The sequence below is a fragment of the Anopheles gambiae genome, chromosome 3, assembly GCF_943734735.2.
Source record: "Anopheles gambiae chromosome 3, idAnoGambNW_F1_1, whole genome shotgun sequence".
NCBI classification, from domain to species: domain Eukaryota; kingdom Metazoa; phylum Arthropoda; class Insecta; order Diptera; family Culicidae; genus Anopheles; species Anopheles gambiae.
In genome coordinates, this window is record NC_064602.1 from 45196881 (window position 1) to 45217609 (window position 20729).

Genomic DNA, 20729 nt, shown 5'->3' on the forward strand with positions numbered 1-20729 from the left:
TCATGCCGATGCAGTATGCGATGCACTCCTGTGTATGCTGGTTCCACACGGTGATGGTAACGAGATGATGAGAAATCCGATTTTATAGTTGCATTTAATTACTGGGCTAGGATTAATTTAAACCCGTCCGAAAATTGATGGAGACGCATGGTACCTCATGGGAACGTGTGTGGTAGGTGGTGAATATCGCAAAATAAAAATGCTTTACAATTGAGCCCACAGCGACAGCAATTCATCCTTGTATGTTGTAGTGATCAAATGCAACCGTTTTAAATTTCCTTAATGCACCATATTGCTATGAAAAGTACGTATTTTCACATCACACGAACCTTCGCGAGACTTGCGCTTGGTGCTAGCACCAGCCCGATGTACCGACGATAGAATGTTTATAATTAAAAGCTTGTACTGTTTTAGGTCACCGCCACGATTGCGATCGCTGGATGCAAGTGATTCACCGCACCAAAACACCCTATGCAGATGGTGGTGGATACATATGGACCTTCAACGAATGACGTCGGTTGTGATGTACACGGAAGTGTGTATTGTGATCGATCGATTGCGCCATTGCCTGACGTTGGTTTAAATCTTGGTCTGTTGTGGTATAAGCAGTGAGAGCCGACCATGTGATGCACCCGTTTGTACGCAATAGGCTGGAATGGGTTTTGTGAAAGAGCTTAAACTTCCGGTTTCTCGAATTTGCAGTAACGTTGCAGTGAAACGGCTAGGTTTCATTTATCACCGGATGTAGGCTGAAGGTTAAATTAATTGCTTTCATTTGTTGAAACCATCATTTGTACAGTATAAACCTATCGCCTGCGTAGCAAAGGTGTAGTTTATTGCGACTAGCAAAGGATTCGCACAGTAAAGCATTATTCAACTTGATACTAACAAATTCATTCGCTATACTTAGTATTTTCCCATCTACTGCTGCAAATGTAATTTGAATACCCTTCAAATCTACAGTCAGAGAGGTTACGCGTTTTTTTTTTCTTTTGCCAAAATTGGTCTGCTACTTCTCCAAATGACTAGCAAATGCCGTTTGAGTACGATTTCCGCTTACTTTCCGCTCCAAATCGATTCTAGCTCATACATAAAGAAACGAAATTTATTATTCAACTTTTCCACTCTCTCCTCCCATCTATTTAGGAGTCATTCATCACGCAATAATGAGTATTCAAAATGGGCGCCAAATGTCGCTGTCAATGTTCTCTTGCGCTAAACAGAAATGGGAAAGAAATCACTCACACACCAGACCCTGGACCTAGCGATGGCTCTTGAAATATACTCACGCACCTACACAGACACATGGTACAAGAGAACAGTACGGAGCGGGAGTGGGGGACTCGATCGGCCGCCCACTTATACCGTCGATAATCTTTTCCTGGGTCTCTTTTCCACCGATTTGATAGCACTTGAATACACTTGCCGATGAACCTTACCTACTACACGTTCAACAAGCAGCCGGATGAAGTATTACCGGGCAACCGATATTGTGCGAATATTGCGTGCCATCGTGACGCCCAGTGCTTCTTCCGCGTTAGCGCTAATCGCCATACGGTACGCTCTATGCTGCCGGCACTAAATCGCTAGCAGAACATCAATCAAATTCACACAGCAAGAGTTATCGGCCCACACCCGTCGACTCTACCGGATAAGAGCCATGAGCCGAGGAAGCTTAAACTCGAAGGTTGGTTAGGATTACAGCGAAAGCATAACACGGGTTTCTTCGCGTCTTCCGCTAAATCGACCAACCATACTCCTACGCTACGATAGGGGATTGCGATATATTTTGATCACACATTGCAAACGAAAGCTGGAAATCATGAAACCTAAAAAAACACTACCAACGAAATGCGATGTTCCCGGGGCCCATTGGGACGCAAAGTTTCCCTGGAGTAAGGGTGGAAGTATAAAGCAACAACGGGGGGATAGGGAGGTGAATTAGTGGTTTGCCGAATTTTCACCGACCATGACACGGTGTCTGCGTAAATTAAGATTAATCGTGTTTATGAGAGAGAGAAAAAGGATGAGCGATATTATTTTTAGCGTTGGCCATGTCAACGGTACCGTTCTGCTGACCGTGTGTGTTAATGATGGATGAAAAAAAGAATTTGTAAAAAGGTTAATTAGAATTGGTCAGAGAGAGAGAGAGAGAGAGAAAGAGAGAGCAAGACGAGAGAGACAAAGAGAGAGCAAAACGAGAGAGAGAGAGAGAAAGAAAAAGTTTAATTAAATCGTACGGAACAAATCAATTTAGATGGAATTTAAGTTTAAGTTTAAGTTTTTTTTACATATTCAATACATAAATTAAACCTAAAGTTTTAGTCAACCAATGTATAATCCACACTTCTATTAAATTATCGTCATAAAAATGAAAATTTCAGCACATAAAATTAGGCAGAGAGATGAACATTTACATAATTTCAACAAACAATTTATTTTAAAACAGTTTTAGCTGTCTTTACTAACCATTCGTGCTGTTCTGTCAAATTAATAATTTATCCTTTTTCCCTTGATGTCTGAATGATTTAAGCCCTCAATGACCTTTCAAGATGGGGAGCGATGCTTCGATATCATTATCCAACGCTTCGTTACCTTCAGTTCTAACAAGCAACAAAAATCTGCTTGTAAAACAGAAAAGCTTCCGATGGACTTTTCCTAGCATTAACTTCTCTCTTCTCCTTTCGACCCTGCCCGTTTCACCACCGTGGTTCCCTGGAGAAATCAGGACTTATGGGTTAGAGTGGGTTACCACCATCCACGATGGTGCGCTATGGATTCAGCAGCAGTGATTTACTGAGAACGCTGCGAGCCCTTCTGCGTAACCGTAATCGAGGTCGGGAAGCAATGGAAAGAACGCCGGAAATGACTGTGAAACTCGGGCGTGCAATGAACCATGAAGTTTGCTGAAAGCTTCTTTTGCCATTTTGCACCGAAAGCTGCTTTCGATGCAGATGGAAAATGGTCCCATCATTTACTAGCAGGGTTGCTGAATACTGTAAGTTGGTTGATTTCCATTCTACTGCAGCAATAGCAAGTGGCCATCGTACAATCAATCAGGGTTAAACGCTTTAGGTTGAGACTTTTTCCCTACGAGAAAAAGAGAAGAGTTCCCTACGTGTGTGGCAGAGTTTTGTACCGTAATGTAAAAGTTTTATCTGTAGTAGAAAATTGTTTATTTGAACTTTTGGAATAACAAGTTTAAGACTTAAAGGCCGGTGAAAAGCCACACAATTTGTATTATAACGTTTGCTTAAACCATGTTATGTTCTAATACTTTTAGTAATCATACAATTGAATTTCAATTTCCAGTATTCAGGGCAAAACAGAAATAAACCCTAATCGCAAACCTCCCCAGTTTCCAGCAGCGCTTGATGATGCCGTTTGCCGTTACGTCTCTTTTAACACTCACCCAAGATGCAATCATTATTATTTCAGCTTCAACAAGTATCCCATAAGCCATAAGACGTCTACATAATCATTCGCTTACCTCACGACCCGCGCTTCCTCGTCACGTGTCGTCGTTAGCACGGCTTATCTCCGTTCTCGTCATACCGAGCGTACAACAACAACAAAAAAAGAAATTAGCAATAGCACTTCATCGACGAAACCGGCTATAAATAGCAACAATCGATATCTTACGCCACCAGCCTCCCGATCCCCTCGGTCTAACGTCGAAACGCACGCTATCCCACACTTTGCGCTAGGGACCGCAGGATCGAAAGGATAACGTAACGGGGCCACTGTCGTTCTCAGCAAAAAGGGGCAATTTATTACCGGATGCTGAGGCACCAACACGTCAAAATCACTACCCCTCCCCACCTCCCCCCTCCCGTCCGGTGGAGTTCGGTGTTGTGCGCGAAAAGGTAACCCCTCGTAACAAGGAAGGATACATAATGCTTCACTGCACTGAGAAGCGTGTACTCCATTCAACCGCAATCGATCGCTCAGGAGCGCAAAATTTATAGGTTTTTTTTTTTCATTTTATGTACGGCACTGCCTTCATATTGGTCAACACTGGAAAGGTGGATGGAAATTGAATTGAAACATTTTTAATGAAATCATGCCATTTACGCAATGGTGCTATGTAGCATGCACACTATAGAGTGGTACAACATAGTAGAGATAGTGGTAAATGAACAAGAAAAATGCAAATTGTGTTTTTCCTTACGATCGTAGATAGAACAAAGTAAACTCTTGCAAGGAAATGGCTAATACAAGTTGCTTGGTTTAAAAGCCTGTCACGGCTCGGCCTTTTTGTATATCCTTTTGCGACTTGCTGCTTTCATTAATTTTCCTCTTAGCAAACCACATTCCCGAGACAGGGAAGGGTTTCTTTGCATCACCAATTAGTTGGAACCGATCGAAAGTTGTGCAAAATTTGATTTATTCAATTAATCTTTCCCTCCGTGGAATGGCAGCTCGGTGGGTGGGCATCCCACGTTCTTTCCTGGCGGAGCATTTCAAAGCAATTTGTCGCTGCGGTAAAGGATGTCAAATTGAATTAAGAATCTTATCATCCCCCAGGCCCCTGGTTGGTGAGTCACCACTGCAAAGGGGTTTTACGTTGGGTGTTACTCACTCGGGCGAACCGAGTGGGCGATGAGGATTTCATTAAAATTTTCCAATCTATTTGCGACAAGTTCATTAAGCCTGGAGCCGCGTAGGGCGTCGCGGACGGCTCGTACGCCGCTTGGCCGGGAAAAGTAGCGATTGGCAAAAGATGTACGTGTGCCCACTGCCCAAACCAGCCCTTATCAAGCTTCCAACCGTGGAATGGCATTGAAAAGTTATCAGCGTGAATTGTGTATTTTTAGATATAAGTATGATTTAAATACAGTGGCTTCAGGAACCAGTGTAGCGATGTACATAATTGTTTTCCCATTTTTTAAACGCTTCGAAGCTTTCTGGAGAGATGAAAGAAACAATACACCATTAGAGCGGGCTTTGTCCGCGCTCACTTCAAACAAAACGCGGTGGAACGCTTTTGTTTATGAAAATGATCTTCCGGGAGCCCTACTTTAGGCGTACTTTGCGTTCAGCTTCCGCAGTCTAGGACGCTATGGTACTGCTTCGCACAGTTTTGTTGAAAAGATTGTCGTTCGTTACGTAAACGCTGCTTGAGTCTTATAATTATAGTGAATTGTTCAATGACCAGTGGTAAAGAGGCAAACGAGAGCGATGCCGATTATACATCAAGTGTTCTGAGAAGCACTTAAGCTGCTTGCCATTTTTTCTATTAACATACAGCAAATACTCAAATCACGTAATGTATAAATTTGGGATCCATTTTGTAATTGTTTAATTTGTGTACGAAAAACTTGTGCAGAAAGATCTACTGAATCCAATTTAATCGTTTCCGTCCCATTCCCGACCTAAACAAACGAGACTCCACAAACCTCATAAAACTTGATTACGCACTGCGGTGGAAATAGAATATTACATTCGATTGGCGCGGGTTGGTCGCTGGGGTTGATGCCGTACCACATTTTATTATCCCACCAATGAGTATCGGTTTTATTTTGTTTTTCTTCGATTGCAATCGAAAACAAAAATACGACAGATCTGTACGGCCCACCAACCCTGCCCAAGCCCGGCGTACCTGCGCGAATCGTTCAAAGTAAAACAAACCATCCCGCACCGTTGACGACAACAGCTGCGAGGGTGGTCCAATGACTGGAAAAAGAAAGAGAAAAAGGTTTTCATCGTTTACCGGCGCTTTTGGTGTTTTTTTTCCTTCCCTCACCAATAGACGATGTCTTACTTGGGTCTAGTCGTACGCTCGATACAAGCCGCCTATATTGGTGAATTGGTAAGGAGTAAGGAAGGCCACTGAGTTGGTCTTGCCGGACGATAGCAGAAACAAGATCTTTATTTTGCAAGCCGCCGGGTCCGGTCTGGTCTGGTCGTGCAGTTTACACGAAAATAGCTAAATTGGAAACGTAATTCTTTTCCCACGCGTTTGTCTACCGTTTGGCGCGCAGAGATGCCACTTGGTGTGGATTGATTTGACCATATGCATACCATACTCGCACGTATAAAAATACCACACTGACACAGTGCGTCTGTTTTCAGCACATTTGGTATTGATGAGTTCCGAACGAAAAATGATACCTCCGCCAAATATGGTAGGTTTGGTTAATCATAACTTTAGAAAAGTTCTTCTTTCCAGAAGCCGTGAGAAACGAACAAGTAGTACTGATAACACAGATGTACATGGGTAGAATATGTAATTCTCGAGCAACGCCAAGATATTAATGAAAGAAACCTATTCCTATGTGTTTGCTATGGAAAGCTATTCTTGCAACGCATTTTTCGCTCATTTCCTAAGCAAATATGACCAATCAACTTATTTCTTGTGCGGGAAACGGAAATCAAAATCATAATAATCATATCTAATTATGTGTATGGCAATTAGTACGCCCACCTGATCGTATCTACTGCACGTACTACAAAGCACTGGTCAGATTTCATTAGCTTCCCTGAACTGGCCCCCTGCTTTCAATTTAGCAGTCCAGCGGGCTATAAATATTCATCATTTAAAAGATTCTAATTAACGCTTCCATAAGTACGATATCAAACGGTCAGTGCTACTGGATGTACATATTATTTTTACTGAGTTTTTATCAATGGCTGAGTTTTAGGTTTATGGAGAAAGTTAGCTTATCACTAGGTATTAGGACATATTTGTAATATCTGATAGACACAATCATCATTTCAGAAAATTCATAAGTCTTGAATTAAAGTATCTTCTATTGAACTTAATTTGTAATTTCCGTATTCTGAACTCAACAGAAAATAGCTCCTATCTAATAAGCCACTTCTATTAGCACATGTCTGTAACAAACCTAGGCAGAAACAACATTTCCCTATAAATAGCTACTCAGTTGTTCTTCGATGTTCAACAGGAACTATTTTATTGAGTTTGATATTTTCCACAATCATATGAACAGATCCATACAAGGAATAACTTCCAATCAAACATTTTCAAACTTTTTTATCCTTTTTACCTCATAGTCGTTATCAACCGTATAAATCACATAGGTCACATGGGTATATTTTTACAAATGGTGCCAATGACAATTTGAAAATTTTGTTGCCTAGAGTAAAACTTTTAAATATGACATTTCAACGAAATATGACATTTCAAAGCGAACATTTCTGTCCTTAACATACCGTCAGAATTAAGTTTAGTAAACCACCATATACATGGACATGTATGTTAAAATATTACAGACATACACAGCTACATAAGCATAAGCTAAAGATCGTTTACATTCATTTCTTACGGGAGCAAGAACTTTGGTTTGAGAATAATTAATGAATGAGAGCTTACTTTCGAGGACATCCGAAACAAGGTCGGTCGTTTACGAGTCTGAAAGCATTTATCTTTCAATAAACCACGAGGGCGGAAGGTATGACGGTTCAATTTATGATTCAACAAACTTTGCAAATTACAATTTGCATATCCTTTAACAAGTTGCCATATCTGCGAAATTGGTTCAAGGTTTATTTCAAGAGATTTCCCAATTAGTTCGTTTAGGCCAGAATGCTGAGATTTTAGTGGAAATATATATTTTTCATCCGGGTTGTATTTTCCATATCTGGTTGGCATTGGTTATAATTGGTTATAATACTTATTGTTAAATAGTACAAAACGCTTCATGCTTACAAGATGTAAAGACTGGGATTGTAAATGTGCATCTACCAGAAAACGGATTATCTGAAGAAAAAAACGATGCGATGTCCAGTATACCATCAAACCAACGTTACACAAACACAATACTAAAACGGAAACATTTCCCTACGATCTCCACCAAATGATATACCATTCGGCTGGTCTTGTCACCCTTTACACGCCACTTCATACATTACGGGGCAAGTTGCATACTGCTGTGTGATGTGTACGTGCCATCCTACACAGCATACGCTCACCACAACCATTTAACTGATTTCCAATGAAGCTTTCCCTCATCATTTGCCCACTACAGGTGAATCATTATGAACGCTGGGTAGCTGTTACTGATATGAGCTTTCATCGCATTCTCCAGTACCAGGCGGAGGAGACAAGGAATTAGATGACAAGCTCAGCATGCCCCTCTACCAATCTACCCCCGAGACCATCTTTCCGTTGCAACTGGAGCGAAACATGACATAAAGTCTGTAGCGTTTGGGTGGCATCCCGTCAACAGCAGCCACCTCCGAGCATGTACGCAAATATAGCGCAACATGGCATGCTTGGGCCCTTCATCCACATGCAAGCCGTAAATGTGTCGCTCTTCAGCCTACAGTGCACTTGTCTGAATGTATCCACCAAACAGAGAATGCTCCATAAAAGCATCCAACTAGTGGCTGTTGCTTTTCGCCAACCTCTGGCCGCCTGGCCCGTCGTGGAGCTGGATACGAACACTGCTATCTGTCACAGCCTCTCGGTGGTAGCCAACGAGCAGTCAGCAGTGTGTGGGAGCAGTTTTGCCCTGCATTTGCTACGTTCGAGAGCGATGGAAACGTTTCCGAAAATAGCACAAACTAGAGCGTTATTTTTAGCCCGATCATTTTGTCCAGTGCACATTATGTTGTCGGGCAATCGATAGGATGCTTGCTTGCTCGGATGCTCGCCCCATCAGGAGACCACCTACAGGAAAAGTGATTTTCGTTTGCCATGCCAACGGGAAGTTCATTTTAGCTCGCCCCTGGAAAGCGAACACACAGAATCGTTTTGTCATGCTGATTTGTAGTCAGATTAACTTCCGAACCACATGCTGTCGTGGTTGCTGGGTAGCTTTTGTTGATTATGTACACCGCACATACAGCAACGAAGGTTCAACGGTCTGTTGAAGATTACTGGATAAAGCTGTTAAAGATTGATCTAACGCCAGAACACTTCGAGCCAAGTGACTATTCGAAAACTTCACGTTCCTCTTTGCTACCATCGTTAGTGAGTGGAATTGATTCGTTTTTCCTGAGAAATCTTGTCATAAACGAAGTTCATTTGAATGGCTGCAATCGAGTGGTACGGCAAAGGTTGCCCGGTTCGAGGGTGGTTTGAGTAAAATCTTCTCGGAACATGCCCTACCTCAACTACTACCCAGCCTCGGCAACCACTCGAAACCTTCAGTTTCGTCTCAATTGAACCACGTCCTACTCTAACCGGAAGAAAAAGGCCTCACTTGAAAACCACTCTCAGGCGATACTACTATGGCACTCGGGTGACTGTTACCAATTTCTCCAACGAGCAAGGTTCCTTGTTTGCCCATGTTTCCGAGAACGTACACACCCGAATACACACACTCACATCTGCGTTTTTGTACGTGTCGGTGAGTGTGTGCCGCAAATCATATACAACATATTTCTCTCATTTAAGAACCAACTGCTTCTCTATTTCCAAGTTTCCAGGAAGCAGAATTCAATTAGACGATAAATTCCCTGTGCAAAGGTGGTGCTGTTTACCAGCGTAGCTAGGTATGATTGGACATTCAGGGCTTGCTTGAGTGATAGAAAGGCCGTCGATAATAAGTTCCAAGAAGTAAGCAGTAATCGGAACTGACCGTAGTGGGCACATCCGCAACCTGTTGAGGATGTTATACGGTAAAAATTGGACGATATCTCGATCTGAAGAAGATTTATCATCATACGATATAAAAAGAAAATTGCACGACACGTGTTTACAGTAGCACTTAACCTAACGCACGAACTATTCTAATGTTTATATTATCGTCTTGACATACACTCTCACTTGTACTGGAAATGCAGTTGTTAGCAACGCTTACCTCCTACACGAAGGTAATTTGGCATGATAACAACACCATTACAATCATTAGCCACAAAGCAGGAGCAGAAGAAAAATAGAATTGTGAAGTTAAAAAAAGCCAAAAAGAAGCTATGAGTAACGTTATCCCACCTTTCACACTGAATCACCATTGTGGCACACCCGTTACAACTGAAAGGGAATATTGCAGCCAAATCGCAACTGGCTGTAGTTTTTGGCGAGCTGCATGCGTAGGTGTTTCAAAGGTAGAAATTACATGCTTGTTACTTTTACCGCTGGAATTTGAACAGGTTGGAAAAATAAACAAATATTAGAGAAAGAGAGTTTTTGTTTGCGTGTTAATCCATTACAGATTTGTTTCAGTTTTGCAAATGGGAAGGATTTATTTCTCTGAAAGGTTGTCGCGCATTTTGTTTTTTGGTAGTTTGGCGTTGGTGGAAAATACCAAATGGAATAATCATTCAGCGACCTTGCCTGGCAGCAACGAATTGGTAGCTGTATATACCTTTGATAGAGCTTATTTTTAGACAAATATCCCTCAAAATACACGAGAGAAAGAAAGAGAGAGTAAGAGAGCTCACAAATATTGTTCCCTTATAATAGAGGTTAAGGACTGCAGTTCAAATTTAGTCGGCCTTTATCATATATTATGGGCGAAGCCGTGGTACAGTCGTCAACCTGCACGTCTTAACTATATGCCCATTGTGGGTTCAAGTCTGGAATGGACCGTCCAACCGTAACAAGGACTGACTCCTGTTTTATGCTTTATTAGTTACATGGCTTTAACGAGGTCTCGTAGTAGAATAAGAAGAAAAAGTCACCTGACTTGCTACCCCAATTCTTTACTGCCTCCGATCGAGTACAACAATTTGTATTATTTGTTTCGTATATTTATCTATTTTCACACTTCGGCAGCTGTACTGGAAAATTTATAGTATTATCAAAACATAAGATACAAAAATATACAAATCGACAGATTAACATATAATCGTGAATATGTTTTATAAAACATGTGCTGAATCATTGGTAAAGATGGTCAGTGTTTTTGCTGCATGCTACACATAAATATCTAGAATGTTTTTATATAGGTCAAAGTGTCGTAATTAAAAGAAAAGTGTTTTAAATCAATATTTTCTTCTTCTTCATTATCGTTGGTGTATCGATCTAATTAACTCATATCAGACTTTAATCTAATTTTAGTTTATTATACTATGCAACCAGATAGCCTGCTACAGATGAACGTTAGGGATAGGAATGAAAACCGTCCGACTTTGTAGGAGCCGGCACTTCCATCGAATAGACCACCGGAGCATCGGAATGGCGAGCCGTACGTTGTTCAGGAAACTACATAATCTAATCATGTTTGCATAAATAACCAGCTCTATTTTTCAGTGGTGGTAAATAGCATCCGATGAGAACCTTGTACGACCGGAAATTCCAATTGAATGATGCTAAATCAAGTTTCTGAGTTAATCGCGGCTGAATTACAGTATCCTGCGAATGGAAAGGATATCACGCGCAAGTGGCCATTTCTATTTCCGCTATTATATTTACACTACACTTTCCGATCAATGGTTGAAATAAGCAAAGAGAACGTCTTCCCGCACGTTGCGTAGAAAGCTAGCGAACAGCATAGGAAACGATTTCGGCTGATTCATCAGCCAACGATTTGGTGAGAAGGATACGTGTTTACCTTTACCGATGATCTTCAATCGATCTCCATGAGGTTTGAGGTTTGGTATTGGTATACACATGCAAAGATAAATGGTGAGGTGTGATGACGGCAAAAAAAAACATTTCACCTGCAACAATTCCCAACCAAGAAAGAACCTCTTACAGCAGTAACACCATCTTTTCCCATAGATTTTCTGTACTATTACTCTTTTTTATAGCAAGTTCTATTTTTATTTAGAAATAAATGTACAGCCCATCGCATGGTGACAACCGAAAAAAAAAATGTTTCCTTCATTTGCCGCTTATACGACTGATGTCGCATAATTCCACCACGATAAATGTACAGCGATATGGGACATTCGCCTCGTAAAAACCTTGAACGTGGAATCGGAAAAGAGCTTTTTCTCCTGATTCTCTGGTACAGTGTTTCTTTCTCTGCTGGAAAAAAACCGAAGATTCCAAAAGCTCCCAAACCATTCGGCGTATCAGCGTGTTCATGTTTTCCACAACATTTCGTGCGACTGGCGGTTAGATGCCACGGGTAAACTTTTTGTATATATGTATGTATGTATGTAGGTATTTCTTTTCTACTTGTTCCAATCCCATCCAAACTCGTATACGAATGATAAGGAAAAGGAGAAACAACTAGCGAGACAAAGAGAGCGAAAAGAAGAGTAAAAAATGCTTCCGGCAATGTTCAACGCACGCTCGCGCTCGCCAGGCGAGTTTTAAGTGGATTTCCAGGGATGGGATTGTAGCTTATGCTTCAGTCTTCTAGGGCGTGCTAAAAATAGTAGCATAATTTAGTCGCAGCCTTGTGCCGCCGGTCAAGTATGACCGGCATGGCTGGTACCGGCTTGGGAAACATGGGAAAATAATGGAAAAACGTCGAACAAGAAAATAAAAAGGATGATCCGGGTATCTGTGTTGGGTTTCTTTTCTACCATAGCTTTGTTACTGCTTGAATTCATCTACCCGCGATCATCTGCAGGATTGTGTGCTATATTGCAATAAATGGACGCTAACACACTACAGCTTAATGAAAATAAAAAGAGTAGAAAATGCAGAAGGAAAAAAATACAATTTGAAAAGAGGAAAGCGTTGTCGATTCACTTCATCTTTATGGGCTCTTTCATCATCCCAAAAATGATATTAGACAAATGTTTCAAAATCTATGTTAGTACCTTTTTATAGGTTTAAATAATTATTTGAACAACGTTTGATGACGGGTGGTTAACACAACATGACGAAATTGTTCCAAATTATTACGATTAGTTTTGTTGTAGGGGGACTTATCCTGTTAATACGACGCAATGCTCCATGCTTTATTTTTTTCTGATATTTCCCCAATACCTATAATTACGCACCAACAGTAGCGCACCTTTTTCACGTGGTGTCGTATATCGGGATTAATATTTTATGCCACCTGCCTTGATGGACAGCAACGATCTGCCACAATCGCATTACTACGAAAGGCAAACGAAAATAGAAAACTAGATCGATGGTTCAATTTATCCACATCGTCACATCGTGTAGTACCACCGGCAACCAATGCCCAGATTAGACCATGGTTCAGAGAAACTACATTTATTTTTAGAGAGCCACACACCATTAGCCATTAGGCTGACCATTGCCCTCCCGGGGGCAATGGGTGACGGGAAAAAATGGACACTCGTTCTCGTTCTGTACTGCACCGCTACCGTTAGCCAGGTTTTTTCACGCTGCTACAGCTTATGTCTTCCCGAGGTGTCATCTGACAATTAGCACTAAGCACTGCTGACGAGGGACCGATGGACAGATTCGTGACTGAGCGCTGGTCAGCTATTGTCAGGAAGGGGTTTCTTTGAACGCTCCTAAATTAAGCCGTTGCCCAATATTGTGCCCATTTGACGATCAGCTCGTTCGAATCCAATCAAATGAATGGCATAAAGCACAAGGACGAACGGCTTAGGGACTGCGCGTAATCACTTGGATAAATCTCGTCCCTCGCCTCTTAAAAATGCCGAATGGAAAATTAATTAATTTGTTCAACGTTCTGAACATTGTTCAAAGCTTAAGATGTCACCAAGTCGCAGAACTACCCATAAAAGGCTATAAAAATATTTATGATAAAGTTGTTTATTATTAATAAGCTAAACGAAGTTTAAATGCGAAAGTTGGCCTATCACAGAAAAGGTCAAATGTAACATTATTGTAAAATACGAACAATTAAAGTCAGCTAAATACATTTCCATTCGTTTTAATTACTCTTTCGCCACATTTTAACTGCTTTCGGCAGTATTTTTTATGAAAAATATTTAAGGCTATGTTAGGCCCATTTCATTATGTGATTAAAATAAGCATAAACAACAAATTTAAGTATTTTCTAGTCGTTGCCTTAGTAGACATAAAAAGATGGGCATAGTAGTAAAACAAACATTTGTCTTGAGACCCAAAATATAATACCAAATCCAAGCGGATATGTTGAAATGATAAAAATATGTAAATCGCTTTACTTACCTACAATTTAAATATATCCTTTAAAATCTCATCAGTCCGGACTTTCAGTCACCAGAAAGCATACACTTGCTAAGTGTGTATCCGTTCCGCGCCTTTACCTTTTTATGGTTTTGGAAGCCCCTTACAATTGTTTTATTAAATCTTCATTAAGCTTAAACCACCGTACCAAAAACAAACTTGCTTATATTATCCTTATTACAGCTGAACGATTTTCTTTTTCCAAAAACCTCCGAATTTGAAATGATTTCCGTTGAAATTTAACGATTGAAAGCAATTTCTATAAACCAAAATCTGGATTCATGCCACACTGCTTTGGATGTTGCTTCAATGGTGAATATTATTCATTTCCAGTGGAATAACTTAACACGAACCAAGTGCAACAACAACAACAAAATCAAACAAACTCAGTATCACGTTATCTTCTGACTCGCACAAAAGTTACATTTTCACGCTTTGTTTATCAACACACTATTCGCCACACGCGTTTCCCACAATGTCGGTCGATTTTCCTTTCTCCAAAAGCACACACTTTCCAGCACACAGATTTCTCCTTTTTTGTAGCCTTTTTATTACTCTTTCCACTCCTCACTCACTGTTAGCAAGTGATGATAACGCTGGCGGGCACTTTCTCACACTTTTCGCCAGCGCTCGCCATGGAGGGGCTGGAGTTTTCCAAATGAGGAATCTCTGAGGATGGAGCAGATTATCGACGTCGCTTTGTTTAGTCTGGCTACCGGAACCGAACCGAACTGCCTGCCGATGAGACTGTTTGATAAACTTCGACTTCGACGAGTACGATAAACTATCGACTGATCAAACCAACCCCGTCCACACGTTGTTATGTCTGAGCAGAAGCAGAAGAGTGGTGATGAAAAACTTTTTTATTGCACCTCCACTAAACTTGACTAAACCACCTGTAGTACTCCAATGGGTTCACGTTGCTGGCTGCTTACACTTTCGCACGGTGATTTGTTTATGTAAAAAGCATGTAAAATGTAGATGATATTTTCCACTGTCAACTATGGCCGATTCTCCTCTACCCTGGTTTACCCAGTAGGCACAACAAACGCAGCCTTTCAACAGCCAGCGTAGAAGCGGTTCGCCTGCTCGGTGGTTGCTCTACGCGCGCCAAACGTCAACACAAAACTGAAATCCACCGTCGTGTCCTTTCAGGTTCAATCGCCGTTCGGGTGAGTTTTCCCGCTTCAGTGAGTTTTCCCGCACAACCACTAACGGGAGAGTATACCACCTCACACACACACATACATACGCATGAGAGGAGGGAAGTTTGAGCTTCTCTCCAGCAACAAAAGTGAGAGTGAACGTGTGTATGCGAGAGAGCGAGCAGAGAGAGCTACGGTTATTGAAGCATGCGTTTGGTACAGCAGGGCAAGCGCTTGATATGTTCGCTGATGCTGTTAAAGATGAACGAAAACGAAACCGAACATTCGTCACCCGCGCACAGTATAACCTTCGACATCGCACGGACACAGAGCCGTACCGGTGGTTCCCCCAGCAGCGATCCATCAACGCATGGCGCGGTGGCAGATCGAAGCTGGCAGCAAACCATATTGCGGGCCGCCGTTTGGCACCTGACCGGTATCGGTTTTCATCGGTTTGTTTCCCCTTCCGAACTAAACGAATGCGCGCCCACCTGCATCGACGTAAACAGTCCAATGGAAGGAGGTGTAGCAAGTGTTTTGAAAGCGTATACCGCATTCGTTAGAGGTGATATTTTTGTGTGTGTGTTGTGCTTCGACGTGCTATTCCTGCTGCTGCTGCTGCTCAGCAGTTTTTGGGGGAATAAATCAGTGCCATAGCCGAGAAAGGTAAGAACCTATAGGATGTGCCTCGATTATTTACGCCCTTATTTAAATTCTGCTTTATGCGATTATAGTGAAACCTTTTTTTTTGTTTTTGAAAACGTGTAATGAAGATCAATTTCATAGCCCTTAGAAGCGTCTGATAGGGAAGGCGCCGTAGAGAAGTCATGGTGGGGAGTAAGGAAGGAGTAGCTTCAAATGCGTTCTGCACTGACAGCTTAGGTAAAAGGATCGAGGAGATGCTTTTCCTTAGCTACTATAACCATAGCGTTGGTTTACGCAAAACCTAAAAAATGGACTTTGCTATCAGTATTTAAATATTTAACACACACCGTCACAGTATTGTGAACCGGAACCCTTTAAATTAATTCACCTTTGTTTAATTATTTACTTTCTCTTCACTTGACACATTCCACTGGTTTCACATGTCACACATCTGTTCAAACGGAATTAAAAACTTTAGATCTAACGTTCTTCTGTTCTTGTTAAATGTTTTTTGTTTGTTTTCGTTTTACCATTTATTCGGTGTTTTCCACAATTTGTATTTATTTTCAATGTGACGATTCCTATACAACGTACGAATAATTTAAAAAAAATGGCAACGATGAATAAATTGTGAGACTAACACAAACCATACGGGAATAACATCATAGGCAACACTATTTTCATTACCAAGATAGTCATTCCTATGTATTAGAGACACGCTCTATACGGGACATGAACCCATGACGGGCATGTTATTTTACTACACCACGGGATATGTCTATAACGTTATATTCATGCAAGTCTATAACGTTGTATACATCCAAGTCTATAACATTAAGCCAAAATACATTTACCCTACTTATAATAATTGCCTATAAGGTGTGAAAAAACTATATAGGTTAAACGTATCTGTAGTGGTGGTAGTACCAATGGTAGTGGTATTGAACTAAAATGCGCTCCATACAGTAGTTGAAGAGTAATTAAGTTACTTATGTTATTGTTAAATGTTCTCTGGTTTTTCAAAAAGGCTTTAAATGTTAAATTGAACCATTCTGTAACATAGTGACAAAAAAATCCAGTAAAATACCACAAAACAACGCAATTATTGTTTTTAATATAAATTTTATGAAATGTTAATGATTTACTAAAATTCATCGCTTTTGATCATCGCATTTTCAAGAGTGCATTACCACAGTGCCATAATAGGTACACAATGCCTGTATTGTTCATATAGTGGTTATAGTTATAAAATCAGTAAAAAAGGACATTTTAGATTTTTTCCGGACTTAATAATAGAATAATTAATAGAATCTTAATATAATTATAACGGCTTTTATTTTTAATTTAATGTTTCAATTTTAAAATGAATTTCCTGTAAGTAATTTACCAAAATCGAAAAGGCTTAAATTCACATTTTTTTCACAATTCACACTGGTTGAGTGAAAAGTCGACTTCGAATCAAGCACACCCTTTCCTGTGTGGGTAGACTACGGTCGTTATTCAGTACTTTAGTCAATATTTTCTTCACTCAAATTTATTCATTTTTTTTTTCAATGAAATTATGGCAGTAATCCCAGTTATTCATATGAAAATAACTTCAAAATTAAGTTCCGTTTATATTATACACAGTGTTTGAGGTATCTTTGTTTACCAGCACTATAGGAACACAATATGACGACTATAGGAACCATATCACCACCATAGGTACAACGAAGCATTCAGGAAAATATGTATTTTTTCGTAAAACTTAACCCTACAAATTGCACCACTATTTAAACCCATCATCTTAATTCAAATAGACGCGCAAATTTCTTATCAAAGTTTTACCGAGAAATATCAGTAAAATAAGATAAATCTAGAATATACTTGCAACTTTTAGTTAGTACATTAATTGTTTGAAAGGCAGCACGCACAATATTCTTTCAATTATTACATAATTGTAATTCATACGTAATTGTGTCAAACAAGTGAGTGAAGCGAAACCCCTTTAACTCGAGAACAGCGCGTAAAGCATAGTTAAATTTTTGCACCAATTATACTATTTGTTTTTTAGGATATTAATTTGTAGTATATTAATTTAAAATAAGGCAAAACGGATGTCATCAATTTCATTGATACTTTATATCACATGTTCTTTTACCCTTTTAAATATTTTAGATATTTCATCTGAACAATGTATGTTTTTTTTTATAAAATCGTTAACTGTATACAGGAATATTGATGCGATCAAATAGACACAACATATTATAAAGTTGCCAACCCCTGACATGTATGAACCACGATATTCCCAATGAACAAAATGAACATCACCTTAGCGTCAACAGCAGATGCAATAGGACGGTTAAGCGATGGCACAGATATTTGTTAATAGTTTCATATGCTCGTACCTAGCATGCAATACTACCTTCCTGAGACATTAAAGGAGAGGAATAACAGTGAACAAATGTGTGATGTGTGCTTCTAGGCATTTTATATTGAAATGATCTAGAGAAGAAATGGAATTCGTCTATGTCCCTTCTTAAGACTAGAATAAATCATATCGAAAAACATATATCTAATTGGTCTTTTAAAATAGCCACATTTTACTTCAAAACATTAAAAACCACTGATAATTAATAAGAGATTATAATTACTTTGACGCAAACATATAAAATACTTTATTCAATCACATATGGAGATAGAAGCATACTAATCTAATCTAAATTATTTTCAAATTTAGGAAACGTACCATGACTATGTTGCTTTAAGTTAACGTGTTATTTAAGAAAATTTCACTAAACTCCAGTTATATCAGGCCTTTAAGATTATGAAATATCTGGGAAAAATTATTCATCATGGGGAAAATTATTATTGTTTAATAGAACCAGGAGCAATACGGAGACATGGCTTTAAATGATGAAAACTCTCGAGTTTGCTTCCTTGCACTCTTCGCGTATTTGACCTACATACCATGGAATGCTACAAGTGACATCATGATTCTAAAGACAAAAAAAAGTATCGCACTCTAAATGCTCAATTTGCACGAACAAATGCTTACTGTACCCTTAACGCGCAGAGCAACTGCCGACCGAGCAACACACAGCAACATAAAAGGGGCCACGAAATAAAGACAGTTATTTACAAATGCACGTTCGTGTGCAAATCAACCTCTTATCCAGTTCCAGGTTAATGCTATTCGCGTCTTGGCGTCAAGTCAAGTAAGTACTGCGCGGCAAACACGGCAAACACGAAAAAACCTTTCATGACTAATACCCCGATCCCCTCTTCCACCTCTTGACACGTCTTCTTCATAAAATTCTCCCTTCCATCCCCAACATTTCTGTCTGTCGCTCATGCTCTTAATCTCTCAGCCCGGTTTCTGACAGTACCGTACGACTTACGGCAAAAGAATTATGCTGAACAGGCCCCGTCGCGCTCTCCCGTGGAAAGAACTTTTTCCTCGCCACTACCACCACCACTCCCGTTAAAAACACAATCCACGAACGATTGGCCACGAAGAATGGTTGCATCATTCCCCCCTGAGCTCATCTCTACGTTCCGGTGCAAAATCTTCCAAGTGCCCCAGTGGCCCCGGTCGGCTTCGCGCGGCAAAGTCGAATTAATTCTGCCTCGCTGTTGAACCACGGGTGGTTGTTGAGTTGCCGATGCCAGGTCCAGGTGGAAACCATCGCGCGGTAGGCCACAGCCCCTGTATGTGGCGGTGAACTACCGACAATCAGCGAATACTCTCGACGCCATTAAAACCCCGTTAGATTATCCACCACCCGCGAATTCCTATCCTCTTGGTCGTGCTTGCTTGCTACGCTCTGTTGATAATTTTCTTCCACTTTTCAATTTTAACTGTCACTGAATGAATGAAAATGGAACTGATGGAGTACCAGGTTGCTTTTTCTGCTCTCCTGCCAGCTGTTCTATTCTTACCTCGATTCTACGACGACTACTCCAAGCTTGCGTGATTTTAAGGGATAAAGCATTAGGAATGTGATAATTTCTTTGCCATGCTGCCTGCATGAGACACTCAATATATTTGCTTAACTTTTCTTTATAGACATATAGACATATAGACTATATAGGCATTATAAATAGAATGTAAAAAACTTGAATAGATAACGCATGATGATATTTTTTCAACAATCCAAACCATGCAATTATAACGAGAACTATAGATAAATGTTACATATTTTTAATTTATTTATTTATTGATTCACGACAATTTGATTTATTTTAGAACACCGTAAAACGAGTTTATTTCCTTCCAGTTACTCTCTCGTTATGTGAATCACTCATTATGCGGGAATCTATTTTCCATATAACTTGTATGGAAAGTAAAGTAATTGGTTCCAAAACCGAAAATGTGCTAGTATAATACACACATGCGTCTGAAAAACTGAAAAATATTTTCATAATACTAGCAATTCATATGTTGATCAAATACTCAATGTAAACCGAACGTGATCTTGTTTTCAGATCTACTCCCCAAAAAATTTATCCCAAACACGAATTACATTGCTCGCTATGTAAGTTTTTTTACTCGTTAAAATAGGTATTTCTCGAGAACTTAGATTTGCTCGTTATGCGAAAGGGGTACTGGTTGTTATGATTATGAAGTGTTCCACTGTATAATATTCATATGAATTTGAGGTCTGTATTAAGTTTATTGATATTAAAAATAGAATATGCATCTTTGATAGATAAACTATTTTTGTAGGTTTTGTAGGTAATTTCCTAAAAATTGTCTTAAAATAATATAAATTAAACTAAATAAAAATCAACAAACTGCATTGCAGGTACAAGAAGGTGCAATGTTCGGGTGAATGCGATTGTTTTCAGAAAGCGGTCTTCAGCCACACATCGACAAACCGCTTCCATGCACGAAAATGAAAGTGAATCGCATTAATCGCGCCTCGGTGCACATGTTTAAACAGGTTCGTCGTCTACTAACTATTTTCTTTCAATTCCTTGCAAACAGTAAAAGCAAA

At 39.9% G+C, this 20729-nt stretch overlaps 1 protein-coding gene across 1 annotated transcript in view; it reads right to left on the reverse strand.

Moving 5' to 3' along the window:
- The window catches only part of LOC1279349 (serine/threonine-protein kinase meng-po), a 28771-nt gene extending 13654 nt beyond the window's left edge, over nt 1-15117 (reverse strand). Inside the window, exon 1 of the mRNA XM_061657895.1 lies at nt 13943-15117. The gene's annotated coding sequence lies outside the window, so the exon portion shown is untranslated. The remainder of the gene's footprint in view (nt 1-13942) is intronic.
- Between the last annotated feature and the right edge of the window lie 5612 nt (nt 15118-20729).